At 40.2% G+C, this 21838-nt stretch overlaps 1 protein-coding gene across 4 annotated transcripts in view; it reads right to left on the bottom strand.

Moving 5' to 3' along the window:
• Window positions 1-21838, bottom strand: part of ZNF652 (zinc finger protein 652) — a 76310-nt gene that overhangs the window by 53316 nt on the left and 1156 nt on the right. The window contains exon 1 of one of the 4 annotated variants that reach the window (XM_058445054.1): window positions 11938-12282. The exons of the other annotated variants lie outside the window; for them this stretch is intronic. The gene's annotated coding sequence lies outside the window, so the exon portion shown is untranslated. Of the gene's footprint in view, window positions 1-11937; window positions 12283-21838 lie in introns of those variants that run through there. 4 annotated transcript variants of the gene reach the window in all.

Below are 21838 nucleotides of genomic sequence, written 5' to 3'. Positions count from 1 at the left end.
GAAAAAAAAAAAAAAAAGAAAGGAAGGAAAGAAGGAAGGAAGGAAGGAAGGAAGGAAAGAAAGAAAGAAAGAAAGAAAGAAAGAAAGAAAGAAAGAAAGAAAGAAAGAAAGAAAGAAAAGAAAAGAAAAGAAAAGAAAAGAAAAGAAAAGAAAAGAAAAGAAAAGAAAAGAAAAGAAAAGAAAGAAAAATACATTTTGGAATTCATTATAGGAAGTTAGTTCATTAAGCTTTGAAAAATTGGTTGGCATGGTGACTCACACCTATACTCCCAACACTTTGGGAAGCTGAGGCGGGTAGATAGGTTGAGCTCAGGAGTTCAGCCTGAGAAACATGGCAAAACCCCATCTCTACAAGAAATACAAAAAATTAGCCAGGTGGGGTGGTGTACCTATAGTCTCAGCTACTTGGAAAGCTGAGGCAGGAGGACAGCTTGAGCCCAGGAGGCTGGGGCTGCAGTGGAGTGGAACATTCGGGGCCTGGGCCACAGAGTGAGACCCTGTCTCCACAACAACAAAATTATATACAGAAGAAAAAGTATGGCCAGGTGCAGTGGCTTATACCTGTAATCCCAGCACTTTGAGAAGCTGAGGTGGGTGGATCACTTCACCCAGGAGTTCAAGATCAGTCTAACCAACATGGTGAAACCCTACTAAAAATACAAAAAATTAGCTGGCTATGGTGGCAGCCTCCTGTAATCCCAGCTACTCGGGAAGCTGAAGCAGGAGAATTGTTTGAACCCAGGAGGTGGAGGTTGCAGTGAGCTGAGAGTCGAGATCAGGCCACTGCACTCTAGACTGGGTGACAGAGCGAGACTCTGTCTCAAAAAGAAAAGAAAAGAAGAAAAGAAAAGAAAAACTATGACAAAACTATGTCAAAGAAAAACTATGATAAATCTTTTTTTTTTTTTTTTTTTGAGACGGAGTCTCGCTCTGTCGCCCAGGCTGGAGTGCAGTGGCGCAATCTCGGCTCACTGCAAGCTCCGCCTCCCGGGTTCACGCCATTCTCCTGCCTCAGCCTCTCTGAGTAGCTGGGACTACAGGCGCCCGCCACCACGCCCGGCTATTTTTTTGTATTTTTAGTAGAGACGGGGTTTCACCGTGGTCTCGATCTCCTGACCTCGTGATCTGCCTGCCTCGGCCTTCCAAAGTGCTGGGATTACAAGCGTGAGCCACCGCGCCCGGCCGACAAATCTTTAACTCATTTCAGAGCACATCAACTGAAAGAAAAAAAGATGGATGGTCTGACAAGGAAAAGAAAAAAGATGGATGGCTGGGCAAGGTGGCTCATGGCTGTAATCCCAGCACTTTGGGAGGCTGAGGTGGAAAGATCACTTGAGCCTTGGAGTTTGAGACCAGCCTAGGCAACATAGTACGACCTCATCTCTACAAAAAAAAAAAAAAAAAAAAATTAGCCGGGTGTGGTGGTGCATGCCAATAGTCCCAGCTACTCAGGAAGCTGAGAAGGAAGGATCGCTTGGGCCAGGGAGGTCAAGGCTCCAGTGAGCTGTGACCACACCACTACGCTCTAGCCTGGGCAACAGCAAGACGGTCTCAAAAAAGAAAAAAAGAAAAAGGATACCTTTTTAAAAAGTAGTAATAGAAAATAGTAAAGCGTCTAATTTTCTCTTGGTTATATTACAAAGATCATTCCATAATTAAAACACAAACTCAAAGTACTAAACCACAAAAGCCCAGGTACTTTAAGAGCTAAGAAAATCTATAATACAACTACAAGAAACCATTTGGAATATCCCCTTAAAACACTTTCAGTCTTCAAAACTTTCTCAAATCTGGCCAGGTGCGGTGGCTCACGCCTGTAATCCCAGCACTTTGGGAGGCCAAGGCAGGTAGATCACCTGAGATCAGGAGTTCGAGACCAGCCTGACCAATATGGCAAAACCCCATCTCTACTAAAAGTACAAAAATTAGCCGGGCATGGTGGCGGGCACCTGTAGTCTCAGCTACTCAGGAGGCTGAGGCAGGAGAATCGCTTTAACCTGGGAGGCAGAGGTTGCAGTGAGCCAAGATTGCGCCACTGCACTCCAGCCTGGATGACAAGAGCAAGACTCCGTCTCAAAAAAAAAAAAAAAGAATTTTCTCAAATCTAAAGTATTTTTTCGCTTTGGTCTTACTGAAGAAGTATGTTGTCTTGAGATAAGCTTTCTATAAACTTCTGTACAAGAACCACATAAGAAAATATTTAAAAATTTTTATGTTAAATTCAGGAAATTCTAAAATGTAAAACCACTCCAAATTAAAACATGACCACTTCAAAGAAAAGGGGATAATTTCAAAGTTAAGACCAGAACAGCTTTTGACACAAACCACTGCATGTTGCAGAAACAGTAACCTAGTTTCATTTTGAGTATAGTGTTTGTTGCCCTCAAGGCATCTGCAACTTTCGAGCAAGACTTTTTTTCATCAAATGCCAGATAACAGATAAGGGGGGGAGGGGGAATCAATACATTTTCATGCTACAACATATCTTAACTCTTCAGTTTAAAAGAAGAAAAGCACAGTCCTTATGAACACACACGTGTATCATACTGACAAACCTCAGTTACTGGTGACTGCACGAAAACTTCAACTCAAGGCTGAACTATAGAACATGTGACAATTTAATGATCAGCTTGTGAGGAGAAAACCCCCCTCAGTATCACATAAAATTCTTAGCTATTTGCTCACTGGCACAACAACTGGTCAGTAATAACATGAGCTGGGAAAGCTGATGGAAGATGTTCAAATATACAAAGGTTTTTTCCACATATAATTTTTTTTTTTTTTTTTTTTTTTTTGGTGGAGTCTCGCTCTGTCACCCAGGCTGGAGTGCAATGGCACAATCTCAGCTCACTGCAACCTCTGCCTACCAGGTTCAAGCGATTCTCCTGCCTCAGCCTCCCAAGTAGCTGGGATTACAGGTGCACACCACCACACCTGGCTAATTTTTGTATTTTTAGTAGAGACGGGATTTCACTATGTTGGCCAGGTTGGTCTCGAGCTCCTGACCTCAAGAAATCCACCTGCCTCAGCCTCCCGAAGTGCTGGGATTACAGGCGTAGGCCACCGCATCTGGCCCACATGTAATTCTTAACTATCTTTTCCCAAAATACTGTTCTCTATAATGTACAATGAATGACTGCATATTTCAGTAAGACAAAAGTCCCAAACATCTACATTTCTGAATGAACAACCTGTTCAAGACACTATCTCCCTATAAACTCCAGATAAGTTACTTTTAGGATATAAGATAAATCCATTAATAACATTACACACCATAGACATTTACATTCTAACTGCACTGGAATGTCTAAAAAATTAGCCTATGAACACCAAAGTGACAGAGCCCAAGAGGAAGTGAACAGACTCCTGGCTTGCAGACAAATGAGTAGGTGGTGGAAACATTTATGTGGGGAGATGATTTTATACAGTATCTTTCTTAATCTAAAGGAAACCACAGCTCTTCACAATGTATGTGCTATAAATAGATGTCATCAGTCGAAAACCTTAATAAACGTTTTGTTTTTGCTTGGTTGCCTTTAAAAAAATAATAATTTTTTTTTTTTTTTAAATAACCCAAATCCAATGCGTGGTCAAGATAACCAAACCAAGGATGTGACCGACCAGGTTGCCCAGAGCCCTGGGTACACATAACTAAGTTTAATTCCTAGCTGGGCACAGTGGCTCATGCCTGTAATCCCAAAACTTTGGGAAGCCAAAGTGCGAGGATTGCTTGAGGCCCAGAGTTCAAGACCAGCCTGGGCAATATGGTGAAACTCAATGTCTACAAAAAACTTAAAAATTAGCTAGCTATGGTGGTGCATGCCTATAGTCCTAGCTACTTGAGAAGCTGAGGCAGGAGGATCACTGGACCCCAGGAGTTCGAAGTTGCAGTGAGCTGTGATTGCACCACTGCACTCTAGCCTGGGCAACAGAGTGCGACCCTGTCTCAAAAAACAAGAAAATTTATTCCCCTTCACTAATTTATGTTGAAGAAAAGATTTTAATTAATAGTGTTTTTTAATATATATAATATTCTTCAAATATACCTCTCTTACCAAAACCAAAGAATTTTCACATTAGCTCACACCAAAGCAAATTTTTTTTTTTTTTTTGAGACAGAGTCTTGCTCTGTTGCCCAGGCTGGAGTGCAATGGCGCAATCTCGGCTCACTGCAACCTCTGCCTCCCAGGTTCAAGCAATTCTTCTGCCTCAGCCTCCCAAGTAGCTGGGACTACAGGCGCACGCCACCATGCCTGGCTGATGTTTTGTATTTCAGTGGAGACGGAGTTTCACTGTGTTGCCCAGGCTGGTCGTGAACTCCTGAGCTCAGGCAATCTGCCCGCCTCAGCCTCCCAAAGTGCTTGGATTACAGGTGTGAGCCACCGTGCTGGCCCATCAAAGCAAATTTTCTATCACTACTTTTGCTAACATCTTCAAGGAAAGTGGCTAGGACAACCAAAGATAGTTTTGATCACAGAAACATTGTTCAAGTTAGCATTCCCTCCTTCCCCAACTCCCACCTAACCCCCCCTCAAAAAAGCACATTTATCTCACATTTATCTAAGAATCAAAAAGTTCTTGTCAAATAATTATGTCTCTTTTATAAATGCAGGAAACTAAGGCCCATTGGCTAAAAGATGAGTCAGAGGGGCCCTGAGAGTAAGAATTAGCCAAATTTATAACTGCTATGCGCTCTTCTCCCTTATAAAATCCACTCAGATGATTGGCGACTTTTTGGAAGGGGCAGTGAGGGGTGGTGGTAAGGAAGTTATCTAGATTTTTCTTTTTTTTTTTTTTGAGACAGAGTGTTGCTCTGTCACCCAGGCTGGAAGGCAGTGGTGCAATCTCGGCTCACTGCAACCTCCTCCTCCCGGGTTCAAGCAATTCCCCTGCCTCAGCCTCCCAAGTAGCTGGGATTATAGGCGTGTTCCACTAGGCCCAGCTAATTTTTGTATTTTTAGTAGAAACAGGGTTTCACCATGTTGGCCAGCTAGTCGCGAAATCCTGATCTAAAGTGATCCACTCACCTCGGCCTCCCAAAGTGCTGGGATTACAGGCGTGAGCCACCGCGCCTGGCCGCGTTATTTCTTCAATAAACAAAACAACTAATCCTAAACTTTAAAAAGAAATGAAGTAATCAAACCCATTCAGATTCAATGCCTAAGATCATTTAGATGCCAAGTGTTAAAAAAGGATGTTGAAAAAAGCACAAGCATAAGAAACACTTAAAATCAACATCAAGCCTCAAAATATCAGACTTTTATTAAATTCACAAAATATTTATTGAGCACCTACTATGTGCGAAGTGCCACAGCCACAACTACAAGTGTAGTACAACACATAGGATTCCTGGTCTCAGGAGGCTTACAGTCTCACAATTAGTTTATAAAAAGATTGTGAGCATTTGTCCTAGTTTACTGGGAAAAGTCCTAGTTTATCACTGTTTTCTCCTAGAATAGTGCTAATGATGCCCCTTCACAGGTCTCCAAGTCTGGACAAGTTACATGGTTACTTTATTTATAAAAAAACAAACAGGCCGGGCTCAGTGGCTAACGCCTGTAATCCCAGCACTTTGGGAGGCCGAGGCGGGCAGATCTCCTGAGGTCAGGAGCTCGAGACCAACCTGGCCAACATGGCAAAACCCTGTCTCTACTAAAAACACAAAAATTAGCTAGGCATGGTGGTGCGCACCTGTAATCCCAGCTACTTGGGAGACTGAGGCAGAAGAATCGCGTGAACCTGGGAGGCAGAGGTTGCACTGAGCTGAGATCATACCACTGTACTCCAGCCTGGGGACAAGAGTGAAACTCCGTCTCAAACAAACAAACAAACTACTATTCCTATAGGGCCACATGTTTGTAAAATGTATATTAAGATTTTAATCTTTAGCTTCAAACTTATTTTAGACATTCTTCTCATTTTGATATGTACATGTTATATAATAAAAGCAAATATTTGTTTTAGTTTAAAAAGAGGAAATCAACTCTGATTTTATCACATCAAAATGTATACAAAGTAAATAAAATGAATTAAAAAAATCAAAATGTCAAAGACCAAGTCCCTTGTGGGCAGGTTGCTCTTTTTAAAATACTACTTTAGCATTCCAGCTTGTGCCTATCTTAGTACTGAGAACATATTATGGTTTCTAGACATTTCCCACTAAAAGGAAACAGGGCAGGAAATGTATGAGTTTGGAATATCTTGTCGTAAGGGAAAGAAAGGAAGCTATCAAAAACTATCAGGAATGTGTCAAAAAGAATGAGGAACCAGTCTGATAAATGCCTATCTGGCAAAGATAGGACAACTGAGTATCAAAGGATTAGTAAGAGTCATGGATTGAAACACACCTAATATGCTTAAATCCACTGGTCACCTTTAGAAGATGCTAAGACAGCCAGCTCATTCTTTTGAAAACAGATAAATGAAGGGCAAAAATCATTCCTATCAGATCTGTACCCTAAGGAAACTAAACAGTTGAGGGGAAATTTTATGTAAGTATTCCGGCTAATAACTGAAAAACAAATTATAGAATTAAACATTATTTTGCCGCCAGGCATGGTAGCTCATGCCTGTAATCCCAACACTTTGGAAGGCCAAGATGTGTGGATTGCTTGAACTCAGGAGTTTGAGAACAGCCTGGGCAACATGGTGAAACCTGGTCTCTGCCAAAAATACAAAAACTAGCTGGGCATGGTGGCACGCGCCTGTGGTCCCAGCTACTCTGGAGCTGAGGTGGGAGGACCGCTGGAGCCTGGGAGGTAAAGGCTGCAGTGAGCCGTGATCATGCCACTGCGCTCCAGCCTGGGTGACAGAGCAAGACTCTGTCTTTAAATATATATAAAATTTTGCAACCCCTAATGAATGGATGTAGGCAAAAAGATCATCAATGACTCATAACAATACCCAAAAAGAAGCAACCAGCTTTTATATCTCCTAGAATTATACACCACTACCTATTAAGTAATCTTGCCCCATGCCTGCAAGAAAAATTGAATCTCGGTTTTTTTGTTTTTTTGTTTTTTTGAGACACAGTCACTCTGTCACTGAGGCTGGAAATGCAGTGGCATGATCACAGCTCACTAGAGCCTCAACCTCCTAGGCTCAATCACTCCTGCCACCTCACCTTCCCAAATAGCTGGGACTAGAGGTGTGTGCCACCACACCCAGCTGATTTTTGTATTTTTTTGTAGTGATGGGGATCTCACTATGTTGCCCAGGCTGTTCTCAAACTCCTGGGCTCAAACAATCCACCCACCTCGGCCTCCCAAAGTGCTAGGATTACAGGTGTGAGCCACTGCACCCTATCGAATCTTAATCTTATCAAGCCTATAGATCTAAACACCAATTTACAGGAAATAAAAGGGATTGAGGAACATATCAAATGACCCCATGTGGATATAATTAGCAAAATTCAGACTATGGAAAACTATACAACAAATGACTTGGATTCCTCAACAAAAAACTGCAAGGAGGCTGCGCATGGTGGCTTATGTCTAACCCCAGCACTTTGGGAGGCCGAGGTGAGAGAACCTCTTGAGATCAAGAGTTCAAGACCAGCCTGGGCAACATAGTGAGACCCCTCCCCATCTCTACAAAAAAAATTTAGCTGGATACGGTGGTGTGTGTGTGTGCCTCCCAGCTACTTGGGAGGCGGAAGTGAGAGGATTACTTGAGCCCGGGAGATTGAGGTTACAGTGAGCCAAGACTGAGCCTCAGGCTGGGTGACAGAGCAAGACCTTGCCTCAAAAAAAAAAAAAAAAAAAAAAAAAAACCCCCGCAAGGAGAGGAATGGAGAGGCAAATGGGGGAGGGGAGAGAAAGAAAACAAACCTACCCAATCACTTCTTGGGACACTAATTCAAACAAACTGAAAAAACAATTATGAGTCAACTGGGACATAGACACACTGACTGAATACTTAATGATGCTCAGGAAGTTTTTATAAATAATATGATATGATGTCTGGAGTTGCTTTAAAATGAGAGGGGACAGGTAGGGAAGTGTAGTGAGTGTAGCAATCCTCCTGCCTCCTGCCACGGCCTCCCAAAGTTCTGGGATTACAGATATGCACACTGCACTTATCCTAGTGTGTTTTTTGTTATGGAACTGCCAAGTTATCTCTATGCATTTTTGTTTCCTAGAATGCTTAAGAGGATTTTTTTCTTTTTCTAAAAAGTGGTATGCTTCTGAATGAAACTGCTGAATGAAAAACAAAACAAAAAAAGAATTAAAAAAGTGATTTGCTAATGGAAGGAATACTTAAAGAGTTCCATTTAAGCTGGGAGAAAAAGTGATTTTTTAAAAACCCATATGTACTTCATATTGCCAATTCCTTCCTCCTCTGCCATAAACTAAACTGTTTCAAGGAATTACTCAATTTAATGCAGTGGCCAGGTGTGGTGGCTCACGCCTGTAAACCCAGTACTTTGGGAGGCTGAGGCAGGTGGATCACCTGAGGTCAGGAGTTCAAGACCACCCTGGCCAATATGGTGAAACTTCGTCTCTACTAAAAATACAAAAATTTGCCAGGCCAGCTATTTGGGAGACTGAGACAGCAGAATTGCTTGAATCCAGGAGGCAGAGGTTGCAGTGAGTCGAGATCACACCATTGCACTCCAACCAGGGAAACAGTGCAAAATTCCATCTCAAAACAGAAAAAAAAACAAAAAACAAATGTAATGCAGTGAGTTTGGATGCCATGGTTTGCCACAGCAGGGATTCTTTGCATTATTAAGTGTGGAGTGAAAGATACCCAAGTACTACCTTATCTACAATGGTATTCTGCCTCAAGATCAGTAGCTTTTTCTCCTTCAAGAATCACTAAATACTTAAATTTTCTCAGAGCAAGACATGAAACCATCCTGCAGAGAAGACTCTTGACTACTACTCTCAGTTAACAGTTAATTTCCTAATAAACAAAAGTTGGCTATTTTCCATACACTAATGGACTTAGGGGATTATAACTATACTGAAAAGGATACTATTGTGCAAGAAATATACTCACAGAAGTGATAAATCACGTTTCTGCATGGAATACAAGAAGGGTGGGGAAAATTCTGCCCTACCTTAAAATGGCCTTGGGCAGAACTATCTGTGAATGTCAAAAGATAACTCTTAAAGATACTAATGTCAAAGATAACTTACATTTGTTTAAACAAATACAGAGATCCAGCTACATTATATATAGTACATATATATGTACAATCTATGTTATAACCAAAGCGAATCCATGAACAGATATTCAGGCTTCAGAACAGAGTTTAAAAGCTTAATGTTTTCAAATAGAAAAAGGATATTAGTTGAAAAGCTAATGAAATCTGAATTAAATATGAAGTGTAGTTAATAGTAATATACCAATGTCAGTTCCTTAATTTTGAGAAACACACTATGGTTATGACTTTAACAAAAGAAACCATGACGAGTTTATGGGTACAGAGTTGCACTCTACTTGTAACTTTTCTGTAAATTTAAGATTATTCCAAAAAAAAAAAAAAAAATTTGTAAGCCGGGCAGGTGGCTCATGCCTGTAATCCCAGCACTTTGGGAGGCCAAGGCGGGCAGATCACCTGAGATCAGGAGTTCGAGACCAGCCTGGCCAACATGGCAAAACCCTGTCTCTACTAAAAATACAAAAATTACCCAGGTGTGGTGACACATGCCTGTAATGCCAGCTACTCAGGAGGCTGGGGCAGGACAATTGCTTGAACCCGGGAGGCAGAGGTGGCAGTGAGCCGAGATCGCACCACTGCACTCCAGCTCAGGTGACAGAGATGAGAGACTCTGCCTCAAAAAAAAAAAAAAAATTGTAAAGAGAACTTATTGCAATAGCATAAACTGAGTTATAATCACTTCAATTAACAGATTTTCTTTGATTTAAAAAGGCAGGCTGCTTTATCACCTTACTTTTCTCAAAAGTGAGACTTTTAAAAAATGACTGGATGCAGTAGCTCACAGCTGTAATCCCAGCACTTTGGGAGGCCAAGGCAGGCGGATCACCTGAGGTCAGGAGTTCAAGACCAGCCTGGTCAACATGGCGAAACCCTGTCTCTACTAAAAATACAAAAATTAGCCAGGCATGTTGGCAGGCGCCTATAATCCCAGCTACTCAGGAGGCTGGGGCAGGAGAATTGCTTGAACCCGAGAGGCGGAGGTTGCAGTGAGCCAAGATCACACCACTGCATTCCAGTCCGGGTGACAGAGCAAGACTCTGTCTATATATATATATATATATATATATATATATATGTGTGTGTGTGTGTATATACATATATATGTATATATATATACGTATATATGTGTATATAAAGTATATATATACACATATATATATACACACACACATTTTTATATAAATATTTATATATATTTTAAACTTTGATGTTTTAAGACATTATCAGGATTCTTGGTAAAGACTACCAATTGGCAAATTAACTTGGTTTTCTCACCAGAATCCACGTACAAACACGTGTAAGTATGCTTTATGGCACAAATCCCAAACTGGCTAATGCCAAGAAAACCTGACTGACTTCTGATATTAACTGGCATAGCTGATTACAGATCATAACACTATGGGAATTCACACTATTTTCCTAACTGTGAAACGTGCATATTTTTGGATGTAGCCATTGAAGAATTCACCACCAGAAGATGGTAAGTACAAAAAAAGCGTATACAAGAACATTCATTATAGCATTATTTATTATAACATAAATAATGGTACATACAGACACAGGCATACTGTATAGCCATCTGAATTATGATGCAGATTTATAATAACTGACATAGAAATATGACCATATAAAAAAGATTAAAGAACATGTGAGGATGGTGTCATGCAATTTCACTACTCAAAACCACGGACATACATATATATATGCGCACTCATATTGGGAGATGTCTCAGGATAGAAGTAAAGGCAGAAAAGGCCATACTTTTTTTTCTTCATATTTTTCTAGAATCCTTACTTTTAAAATAAGCATGTAGTCTGATGTAGTGACTCATGCCTGTAATCCCAGCACTTTGGGAGGCTGAGGTGGGAGGACTGCTTGAGCTCAGGAATTTTGAGGCCAGCCTGGGCAACATAGTGAGAGCCCACCTATACAGGAAAAAGTACAAAAATTAGCCAGGTGCCATGCCACATGTCTGTAAGCCCAGCTACTCAGGGGGCTGGGGCAGGAGGATCACTTGAGCCCAGGAGTTCAAGGCTGCAGTGAGTTAGGATCACACCACTCCAGCCTGGGTGACAGCACAAGACTGTCTCAAAAACAAAAAAACAAACAAAAAGATAGCCATCAGCCAAAAGACCCTAAGTTCACAGGTTGTCAATGTTAACTGCAATATTAGCTATATAATTTTAGCTTACACATACAACATACACCATCACAATACTGTTTAACTCCAATGGACAAACTGTAACTTAAAATATCAAGTTATTTCATATAAATTCCATTTGTAAATATATATACGACTAATAGTGTTTGTACTTTAGTTGAGAAGATCAGTCAATAGATTTTTTTTTTTTTTTCCACAAGCAAACAAATCTCTTGTCTTCTTGCCAAGGACTAACCTTTCCAAATCAATGAATTTGGGAGCTGAAAGAACTTATAATGTATCCAAGATAAACCTATTATATGAGAGATGAGGAAACAAGAGGTTCAGAAAAGTTAAATGGCTCCTCTAAAGTCAGCAGCTAGCTGATGGCAGAGCTGAGCCTAGTACCCAGATTTTTCTCATAAGGCTCAAAATGAAGTATTCCTACATAAAAATACTAACAGTATCAGCTGCTGACAAAAATGTGGAACAAGTAGAATTTTTCATGTCTTTCCAGTAGGGATGCAGAAACAGTTTGGTAATTTCTTGTAAGTTAAAGATACATACTATATGACCTAGCAATCCCCCTCCTAGGTATTTACCCACAAGAAATGAAACTTATATTTACCCCAAAACCTGCCATGAACGTTTACAGTGGCTCTGTTCATAATCACCCGAAACTGGAAGCCAAATGTCCCTCAAATGGTTAAGGATGTAAGTAATCTGTGGTATATCCATACAAAGGAATATTACCTGGCAATAAAAAGGAACAAACTGTTGATAAACCCAAATACTTGGAAAAATCTCAGCGGCATTACTATGAGTAAAAGAAGCCAGTCTCTAAAGGTTACATACTATATGAGTCCATGTCACATTCTGCAAAAGATGAAACTACAGTGACAACAGATCGATAGTTGCCCAGGGTGACGGGAGGGTATAAGTGCAATGGGACAGTGGGAGGGAGTTATCTGGAGTGATGGAACTGTTCCGTGTCCTGGCTGTGGTGGTGATGGTTACACAAATTGATATTCACAGAACTGTATGAATATCAAAATGTCAATTTTACTGTATATTAATTTAAAAAATAAATTATTTACTCAGTCTCTGGTTTCTAAAAGCCAGAAATACCTATAAATTTCAAATTCTTTTTTTGGGGGGGGCAGGGTCTCACCCTGTCACCAGACTGGCATGCAGTGGCATGATTCTGGCTCACTGCAGCCTCCACGTCCTGGGCTCAGGTGATCCTCCCATCTCAGCCTCCTGAGTAGCTGGGACTACACCACACCTGGCTAATTTTTTGATTTTTTGTAGAGATGGGTCTGACTATGTTGCCTGGGCTGGTCTCAAACTCCTATACTCAAGTGATCCTTCCACCTCAGCTTCCCGAAGTGATGGGATTACAGGTGTGAGACACTGTACCCAGCCAAATTCTTTAAATTAATTTTTTTTTTTTTTTGAGACAGAGTCTCGCTCTGTCACCTGGGCTAGAGTGCAGTGACGTGATTTTGGCTTACTACAACCTCCACCTCCTGGGAAAATATATTTTGTTAAGCACTGTATAGTGCAGTGTTTTTTTCAAAGTGCCCGTACCAACCCAATTTTTCTAAATGAAATAAAACAGAATAAAAATTCTAACAGATTGCCTCAAAGTAAGAGTAAGTACTGTCTCAAAGTTTTTGTTTCAGTTGTGGGTGTAGGTATGAATGTGAATATGTGTGGGCACACATGCACTGCTTCTTACTGTGGATCATAGTCAAAAAGTTTGAGAAATACTGCTAGAGGGAATTAAATAAACAAACAGTTCTAGATTTAGAACAGTCCAGCCCTGCAAGAGTTGGCTTCTGTGGACATGTATTTAGCACACAGTGCACCACCTGGCCTTACAAACATAAATCATCTTTCAAGAAATAAAAAATATCTAAAAAAAAAAATCTAACTTTCCATATGGGGTGATGAAAGGATTGAGGAGAGATTGGAAGGCAGAACAAACTACCTTTTGGATTTTTTTTTTTTTTTTTTTTTTTTTTTTGAGACGGAGTCTTTCTCTGTCCCCCAGGCTGGAGTGCAGTGGCGCAATCTCGGCTCACCACAACCTCCACCTCCTGGGTTCACGCCATTCTCCTGCCTCAGCCTCCCGAGTAGCTGGGACCACAGGCGCCCGCCAACACGCCCGGCTAATTTTTTGTATTTTTTAGTAGAGACGGGGTTTCACTGTGTTAGCCAGGATGGTCTCGATCTCCTGACCTCGTGATCCACTCACCTCGGCCTCCCAAAGTGCTGGGATTACAGGCTTGAGCCACCGCGCCCGGCCCACCTTTTGGATATTAACCATAATATCTGACAAATTATAATACATGCAGAAGTGTTTATTTCTTTACCATAATCCAACAAGAAGAAATTAGCCATATGGAATTTGATAATTTTTACTATGCATATCATTTCCAAATTTTAATTTAAACATTTTCTCACTTAGCAATAGTTTCTTATATTATACAAGCTTTAAATATATCTCAAAGAACCAAATTATATTCTATTAGAGCAGGGTAAGACACACATTAAGATCACAAAAGTAAAAATTATAAAAGAGAAAAAGAGGGAAAAAGGTAAAAATGTATTTACTTTTAAGAAAATTATACTGCTAAGTCTCTGCTGTGTAATATACAAAAAGGCTTTTTCTCTTTGTGAATAACCTTTCAGATAAAAGCTATATTCCAAGATAATTTGGCTTTAGCCACCAGCAGACTATAAATAACTTATTTTAAAAAAGATTCACACCTGTAGTCCCAGCTACTCGGGAGGCCAAGGCAGGAGAATCACTTGAACCTGGTAGGCGGAGGTTGCAGTGAGCCGAGATCACAACACTGCACCTCAGCCTGGGCATGGAAGCAAGACTCCATTTCAAAAAAAAAAAAAAGACCTGTCCACTAAAACTTATTCTAAAATCTTCATATATAAAACATCATTACTATTCTGAAAGTTACCTAGCTTATTTCTTTTTTTTTTTTTTTTTTTTTTGAGATGGAGTCTCAACTGTCACCCAGACTGGAGTGCAGTGGTGCAATCTCGGCTCACTGCAACCTCACCTCCCAGGTTCAAGCGATTCTCATGCCTCAGCCTCCCAAGTAGCTGGAATTACATGCATGCACCACCACACCCGGCTAATTTTTGTAATTTTAGTAGAGACGGGGTTTCTCCATGTTGGCCAGGCTGGTCTCGAACTCCTGACCTCAAGTGATCTGCCCACCTCAGCCTCCCAAAGTGCTGGGATTACAGGCATGAGCCACTGCACCTGGCCACATCGGCAGTATTAAAGAGCATGGCTACATACAATTACATACAATTTCATCAACCAATTGATTGACAGGTCTTCCAAATTCCAAAATATTCAAAACAAGATGAACTATTTTAAGTAAGTTATTCATGTTGCTATTTTGTTTAGAACTTCTGGTTCTAAAAAGTTTAAATACATGTTACTTATAAAAGTTACATTAAATAAAAAACTTTTAATAATTAATTCAGGAGGGATTGTGATTTCAATGTTATAAAATGAGACAGTAAAAGAAAAAATTTATCTGGGCATGGTGGCTCACGCCTGTATTCCCAGCTCTTTGGGAGGCCGAGGCGAGAGAATCACTTGAGCCCAGCAGGAGTTTGAGATCAGCCTAGGCAACATAGTGAGGGAAAAAATACAAAAAGAAGCCAGGCATGGTGGTGCACACCTGTAGTCCCAGCTACTCAGGAGGCTGAGGTGAGATGATCTCTTGAGTCTGGGAGGTGAAAGCTGCAGTGAGCCAAGATGGCACCACTGCACTCCAGCCTGGGTGACAGAGTGAGACCCTGTCTCAAATAAAAAAAAAAATTAAAAAATAAAAATAATTAGTAGTGACTGGGCGCAGTGGTTCATGCCTGTAATCCCAGCACTCTGGGAGGCCGGGGTGGGCAGATCATGAGGTCAGGAGTTCGAGACCAGTCTGGCCAACATGGTGAAACCCTGTCTCTACTAAAAATACAAAAATTAGCCGGGCATGGTGGCGGGCACCTGTAATCCCAGCTACTTGGGAGGCTAAGGCAGGAGAATTGCTTGAACCCAGGTGGCGGAGGTTGCAGTGAGCCGAGATCACACCACTGTACTGAAGCCTGGGCAACAGAGCGAGACTCCAACTAAAACAAAAAAAACTATCTACAAAACAAATCCCTCAAGTGTTATAATCATTTTAAAGACATTTTCCATCATTTTAGCCCCTCTTTATTTAAGGATAAAAGTTTACAGGTTTTGCTCTTAGGGTGACTTGGGAATTCTCTTAATATTGTGAAAATCCAAGCTAGGTCTTTGAGAATGTACTAAAAAATGGTTTGAAATTATTTTCCCCCACTAAATACTTTGTTATTTCGTTTAAAATATGATATTACAGGCCGGTCGCAGTGGCTCACACCTGTAATCTCAGCACGTTGGGAGGCCGAGGCGGGTGGATCATACGGACAGGAGTTCAAGACCAGCCTGGCTAACATGGCGAAATCCCGTCTCTACTAAAAAATACAAAAATTAGCCAGGCACAGTGGTAGGCGCCTGTAATCCCAGCTACTCGGGAGACTGAGGCAGGAGAATTGTCTGCACCCAGGAGGCGGAGGTTGTAGTGAGCTGAGATTCCGCCACTGCACTCCATCCTGGGCAACAGACTGAGACTCTGCCTCGAAAAAAAAAAAAGAAAAAAAATAGGATATTACAATCTTCCTATGGATCAGTTGGGGGGTATATTTTAAATTTTTAAAAAATTGATAGGTATACATTCACGTATATCAAAATTTTAAGTATAAAAGAATATATATAGACTATAGTAGCATTATTCATGATAGCCAAAAACCAAAAACAACCCAAATTTCCGTCAATGATGGAATGGACAAATAAATTATAATATATACATACAATGTATATAATTATGGTTTATATGAGGACAAATTATTATTGTTACATACAACAATATGGACAAATCTCATAAATATAATTTTAAGCTAAAGAAGCCAGACACAAACAAGTTTATATGTATTTCACCTATATAAAGTTCAATAAAACAGGCAAAACTACTCTATGATTGCAGAACTCAGGATGGTGAAAACCTTTGGGAGAGAAGTAATTGGGAAAGGACATGAGAGGCTACTGGGACATTAATCCTAATTCCTTGTTCTTGGTACTGATTATACAGAGAAAATTCATCAAACTGTACATCTATGATTTCCCTACTTTTCTGTAAGAAGTTAGGTTCCCTTGAGTCCCAAAAAACGGAATCAAAATTCCAAAGCTGAAAAGTATAAATGTATTAAAGACTATATTCTGCACTAGCATTAAAAGACAAAACGAATAATCCAACACTGTGTATCTTTATTTAACCCAGCTAAGAGTCATAACTCTGACGCCACATGCACAGTAAAGACCAAGAAACCAGGCTGTGTAGCCATTCTTTTCCATTTTTATTCTCTCCCCAAAATCCCATCTCGCCACACACTCAGTGGTTTATCAAGGAACTAACAGAAGAAACCAGCCATCTGCTAGGCAATTTGACTTGTAAACCAGGGAAAATTAACAGTTAAAAACAAAAACAAAACACAGGCCGGGGGCAGTGGCTCATGCCTGTAATCTCAGTACTTTGGGAGGCCAAGGCAGGCAGATCACCTGAGGTCAGGAGTTTGAGACCAGCCTGGTCAACATGGTGAAACCCCATCTCTACTAAAAATACAAAAATTAGCCAGGTGTGGTGGCAGACGCCTATAATCCCAGCTACTTGGGGGAGGCTGAGGCATGAGAATCGCTTGAACCCGGGAGGCGGAGGCTACAATGAGCCGAGATCACACTACCGCACTTCAGGCTGGGGGACAGAACAAGACTCTGTCTCCAAAAAAACAAAAACAAAAACAAAAAACAAAGTAAAACAAACAAAAAAAAAAACCCTCCCCACAAAGAAAAAGTTTACTTAGCAAAATGTATGATAGTAAATCAATCACCTAAATTTTGTTTGTTTAGTCATTCTGCGCTCACACAGCATTAGGGCTGTTGTTATACATTCTGGCCAAATTAAGTTTTATAAATTATACTGCAAAATCTAAGGTGAGTCAAAGACCACCATATGTCAATCCCTCTTTATCAGCAATCCAATACTAGTGACTGAGTCCACTGATCAGCAAGCCTGTAGGTGGCTCAATAATAAAAGAAAATAAGGATTAGCAGATTCTCCTGAGGTAAATCCTACTGTATTACTGATGTGTCTACCTTATCTGAAAAGTCTCTAGGTAACTCTTGTGGGCTCACAGACTTATCACAATGCTATCCTGCAACAAATTACAGAATAATTTAATTCTATAGTAACCTAAGAAATCCTATTTTAAAAGCTGTATGCATGGAATAAAACCGTATACATGGCCCTAATTGCATTTACTTTTCAAGGTAGTCAATCACTCGAACTATGTTTAAAAAAAAAAAAAAAAGAGGCTGGGCACAGTGGCTCATGCCTATAATCCCAGTACTTTGGGAGGCTGAGGTGGGCGGATCACAAGGTCAGGAGTTCAAGACCAGCCTGACCAATATGGTGAAACCCCGTCTCTACTAAAAATACAAAAAAATTAGCCGGGCATGATGGTGCATGCCTGCAATCCCAGCTACTTGGGAGGCTGAGGCAGGAGAATTGCTTGAACCCAGGAGAAGGAGGTTGCAGTGAGCTGAGATCACGCCACTGCACTCCAGCCCGGGCAACAACAACAACAAAAAAGATAATGTCACCTTTACTATAAAGCTGCCTTTCTGGCTAAAAAACAAGAGAAGAAACTACATATATAATCTACAGGCCTAAAGCAGAGTTCATAAAATCTGACAGGTAAAGGGACCCTATTTTTCTTTCCTTCCCTTGCCAAAGTAAAAATTCATAAAGCGCTCAAATCTATAGCCCCAATAGCAGTTTATAATCAAAATCTCAGAAGAGCAATTGAAATTGTATTAGATAAAATGTTCATAAGTATTTTTAAAAATCAAACATAACTACTATATAAACAAACAGATAACTAAAATAAGCAACTGATATTGCCACTGATTCTACAAAGCACTTTATGGCTTGCGTTAATCATGAAAATTTATACAAGGCTTTGCACGTGATTCGACTCTGGACACAGAACCCATTGAGATACGTTAATGTCCTAAAATACCCCTTTCACTACATAAGCTCTGAATAGGCTTAAAACAAGCACAGCCTATGGGTAGCACTGTAGAATGTGGAGCTAGATTTTACTGTCCCCACCAAGTTCAGCCAGCCATAGAGCAATAAATCAAAGTTCCAATAAGCACATTGCACCTGCAAGACTTAGGTATGCTCCAAGTCAAATATTTGCAATTTTTTCATCCCAAATCTGCACAAACAAAAAAATGCAGATCACAGTGCCAGACTTCTAAATCTTGTCATAAGACAAAATGATCTGTAGTTTTACTCCAACATGCTCCATATCCTACCATGTATTGAGTCCCTAATATGATCATATGCCAGGAACTGCTTGGAGTTTGCAAACATTATCTCTAATCCTTATAACAAATTCCATTCTGCTGATGAGGAAACTGAGGCCAGAGAGGTCAAAGTGACTTGTTCAATATCATAAGACCAGTAAATGGTGGAGCGGGGGTTTTAAATCTAGTTATGCCTGCCTCCAAAGCATCATCTCCATGAGCCTTCTTCAGCTAAAGTCATTAAACGCAGCACCAGTTCACCTCTATCGAAGTAAATTCAAGTGCTCATTGTCTGAAATGATGACAACACCTGAGAAAAATATCACAGCTAAAATGGTAGCACAAGACCTAAGACTTCACGACAAGGAGGTGTAGTTATGTCCTTTAGAATAACTAGTTTTAAAGGCTATGGTTCAAAATACAAGACAATCCACTTTTTTTTTTTTTTTTTTTGGTTGTCTCTCAACTGACTTTTTTATAACAAGGGAAATGAAACTCAAGAGTATATTCACATTTTTTTTTTGGTAAAATTATCTAAAACCCCCGAGAAAAGGGTGACTTCAAAAGTTCACATTCTAGTTTACCTCTTCGTTAGGCTGCAGACATTCAAAACCAAAATCACATCAGTAGCATTACTAATCAACTTTTTTTTTCTACAGACTTGAAAAGTATTTTCTTACCACACTACGAGATTACTTCCCATACTTAGAACAGAAATGGAAACAGTTCTGGGTGTCACGAATCAGATCTTGAGACTACAGTTGCAGAAAGTAGGTGCTGTTTCCCTTGAGTAGGAGCTGCTGATCTGAAACCTCCTAAGGGAAGGGTGTCTGAAGAAAAGTGTTGGAGAAACTAAAGCAAGCTGTTTGTATTAATGAGAGTGAACTGCTGGCACCACTACTCCTTAAGTGTTTCACTGCTATGCAATTGTTTTCCAGCTTCCAAGTTCTGAATCTGGCAGGGAGAGAATGCTGTTCTCACAACCGTGTATGTTATATGATCAGCTGCTCTACGATGTGTGCGTGTTTAACTAGGTAAGTGACTGGTTTAGAAGAGGTTCTGCAATACTAAATCAAGGAAGCACACTGTCCCCTGAGATTTTAATGATCTGTCAGTACGCTACAAAGTATATACAAAGAAAAGTAACCTACTTGTAACTTTGAAATGGTTTGAGTTTAGAATAGCCAAATGACTTCCGACAGTAAAACTTCAGGCATGACATGAGCAAAAAATATAACGTGTAATACAAGGCACTGGCAGCATGTTTATGAGATAATAAAAAAGGCAATATTTTCAACTTCAGCATGCTTTCAAACTTATAGGGTACGCTGCATAATTAGTAGAATAAATGCTATTCTTCAGGTGTATGGAACAAGTTCTACAGGCAAGATTCCAAGGCTCCTTTGCCTTCCAAACTGTCACTTAATATCATAAATTCCTTAGCTTCTCAGAACCCCCCAAATGCAAAAAATATGAAGGTCTCAAAGGATTCTTTTAAGTGAAAAATAATGGCAGAATCGTAAGCTCCGAGAGAGCCGGTACTGTGCTTAAAGTTACTATCCATACCAACACTGTCACAAGCTGGAATAAATATGTCTTGATTGCAATACGACCGAAAGGCAAAAGCTGGATGCAGAGTAATTTAAACAAAAATAGCTGATATTTGTCACCTGCTTATTGACAGAATGGTACAAGGTTCATCCTCGGTTCCAGATTCTATATATGGAGGCTGAATTCCCTAACCACAATTAAAATCCTTCCATTAAAACAAAATTTCAAAATGAATGACTTTGATGGCACCATTGCCATTAAGACATGAAATCACAGTTAACAAAGTTGAAAAAAAATCCTTTTTATGGAGCAGGTACACCGCTATGAGAATGATATAGCCTTCTTTTAAGAGATCAGATCGACTTCAGCCAACACATAAAGATTCAGTATAGGCATTATAAAACAGACCTTGGACTTTGCTGTTGAAATCTGTTACATTTAGAATCTGGTGCCAGGAACATACATTACCAATTCGTCAAGTCTAAACAAATTATTTTGACTCTAGTTTTAACTTTTTCTGAAAGACTCTCACATACATTTCCTTTTTACAGGAAGACAAGGAAATGATAATTTACAAATACCTAACTTATCCTAATCAAAGAACAAAACACAAGGTTACATGCATAAGCTACTTTGTTGTTTATTGCTCAGGGCCAGACAATGTAACTCTAATCCTTTAAAAAAAAACTAACCAACTAAACAAAACACACAACGCAAGTTCCTTTCACTTTTGCGTAACATAGATCTTAACCTGAAATCCCAGGACCAGCTTCAAGTTAACTGTAGTGACATACAAAATTATGCGTCTATTTAATGGAGAAGACGGTTCTAAAGACTTCCATGACCCCAAAGATTACTAAGCACTGAAGTCAGTTCCAGGATCACTAAAACTTAGGGAACAGTTTAAACAAAATTATACTAAAGATATTATCTATCTGAATACTGTGCACGGTCCTGCTATAAACAACCAAGCTGCCTGCCACCACTGACAATCACAGTGTCAAGCCCCACTCACAAAACAGCCCCACTCGACAACATCACCTGTATTCAGCTCAGACACCACACATCCCAGCAACAGCAGCTCCTCAATCCCTAAGCACACACATGTTGTCAACAAAGCATGTGCTAGTTGCCATTCCCAGAACAATACGGGCCTGGCCATCCTCTGGAAAAAAAAAAAAAAAATACACATTCTTTCCTGAATACTACCCTACGAATACATTATGCCTTCATCATAGATCCCAAACACAACAAAATAGGAGAAACTTGCACACACCATATCTAATCAACTGAGAAAAAAGCATCACTCAGGTGTTCCTGAGGGTCCACGGGAGATGCATGTAAGGGATACGCTATGATAATGATGCTTGAACACGGGGACAATCTGGGGGCAAAGGCAGACTCACGCAGGAACACCCCGAAAACGTGGATGTGGAAAGCACCCTTCTCCAAAGGCACAAGCACATTCCTTTGATTGGCACAAGCCATTTCTGACAAT

This window comes from Hylobates moloch, unplaced genomic scaffold (assembly GCF_009828535.3).
Source record: "Hylobates moloch isolate HMO894 unplaced genomic scaffold, HMol_V3 SCAFFOLD_10, whole genome shotgun sequence".
Classification (NCBI taxonomy): Eukaryota; Metazoa; Chordata; class Mammalia; order Primates; family Hylobatidae; genus Hylobates; species Hylobates moloch.
Note: the sequence above shows the minus strand (reverse complement) of the source record. Positions and strands in the feature narration are given on the sequence as shown.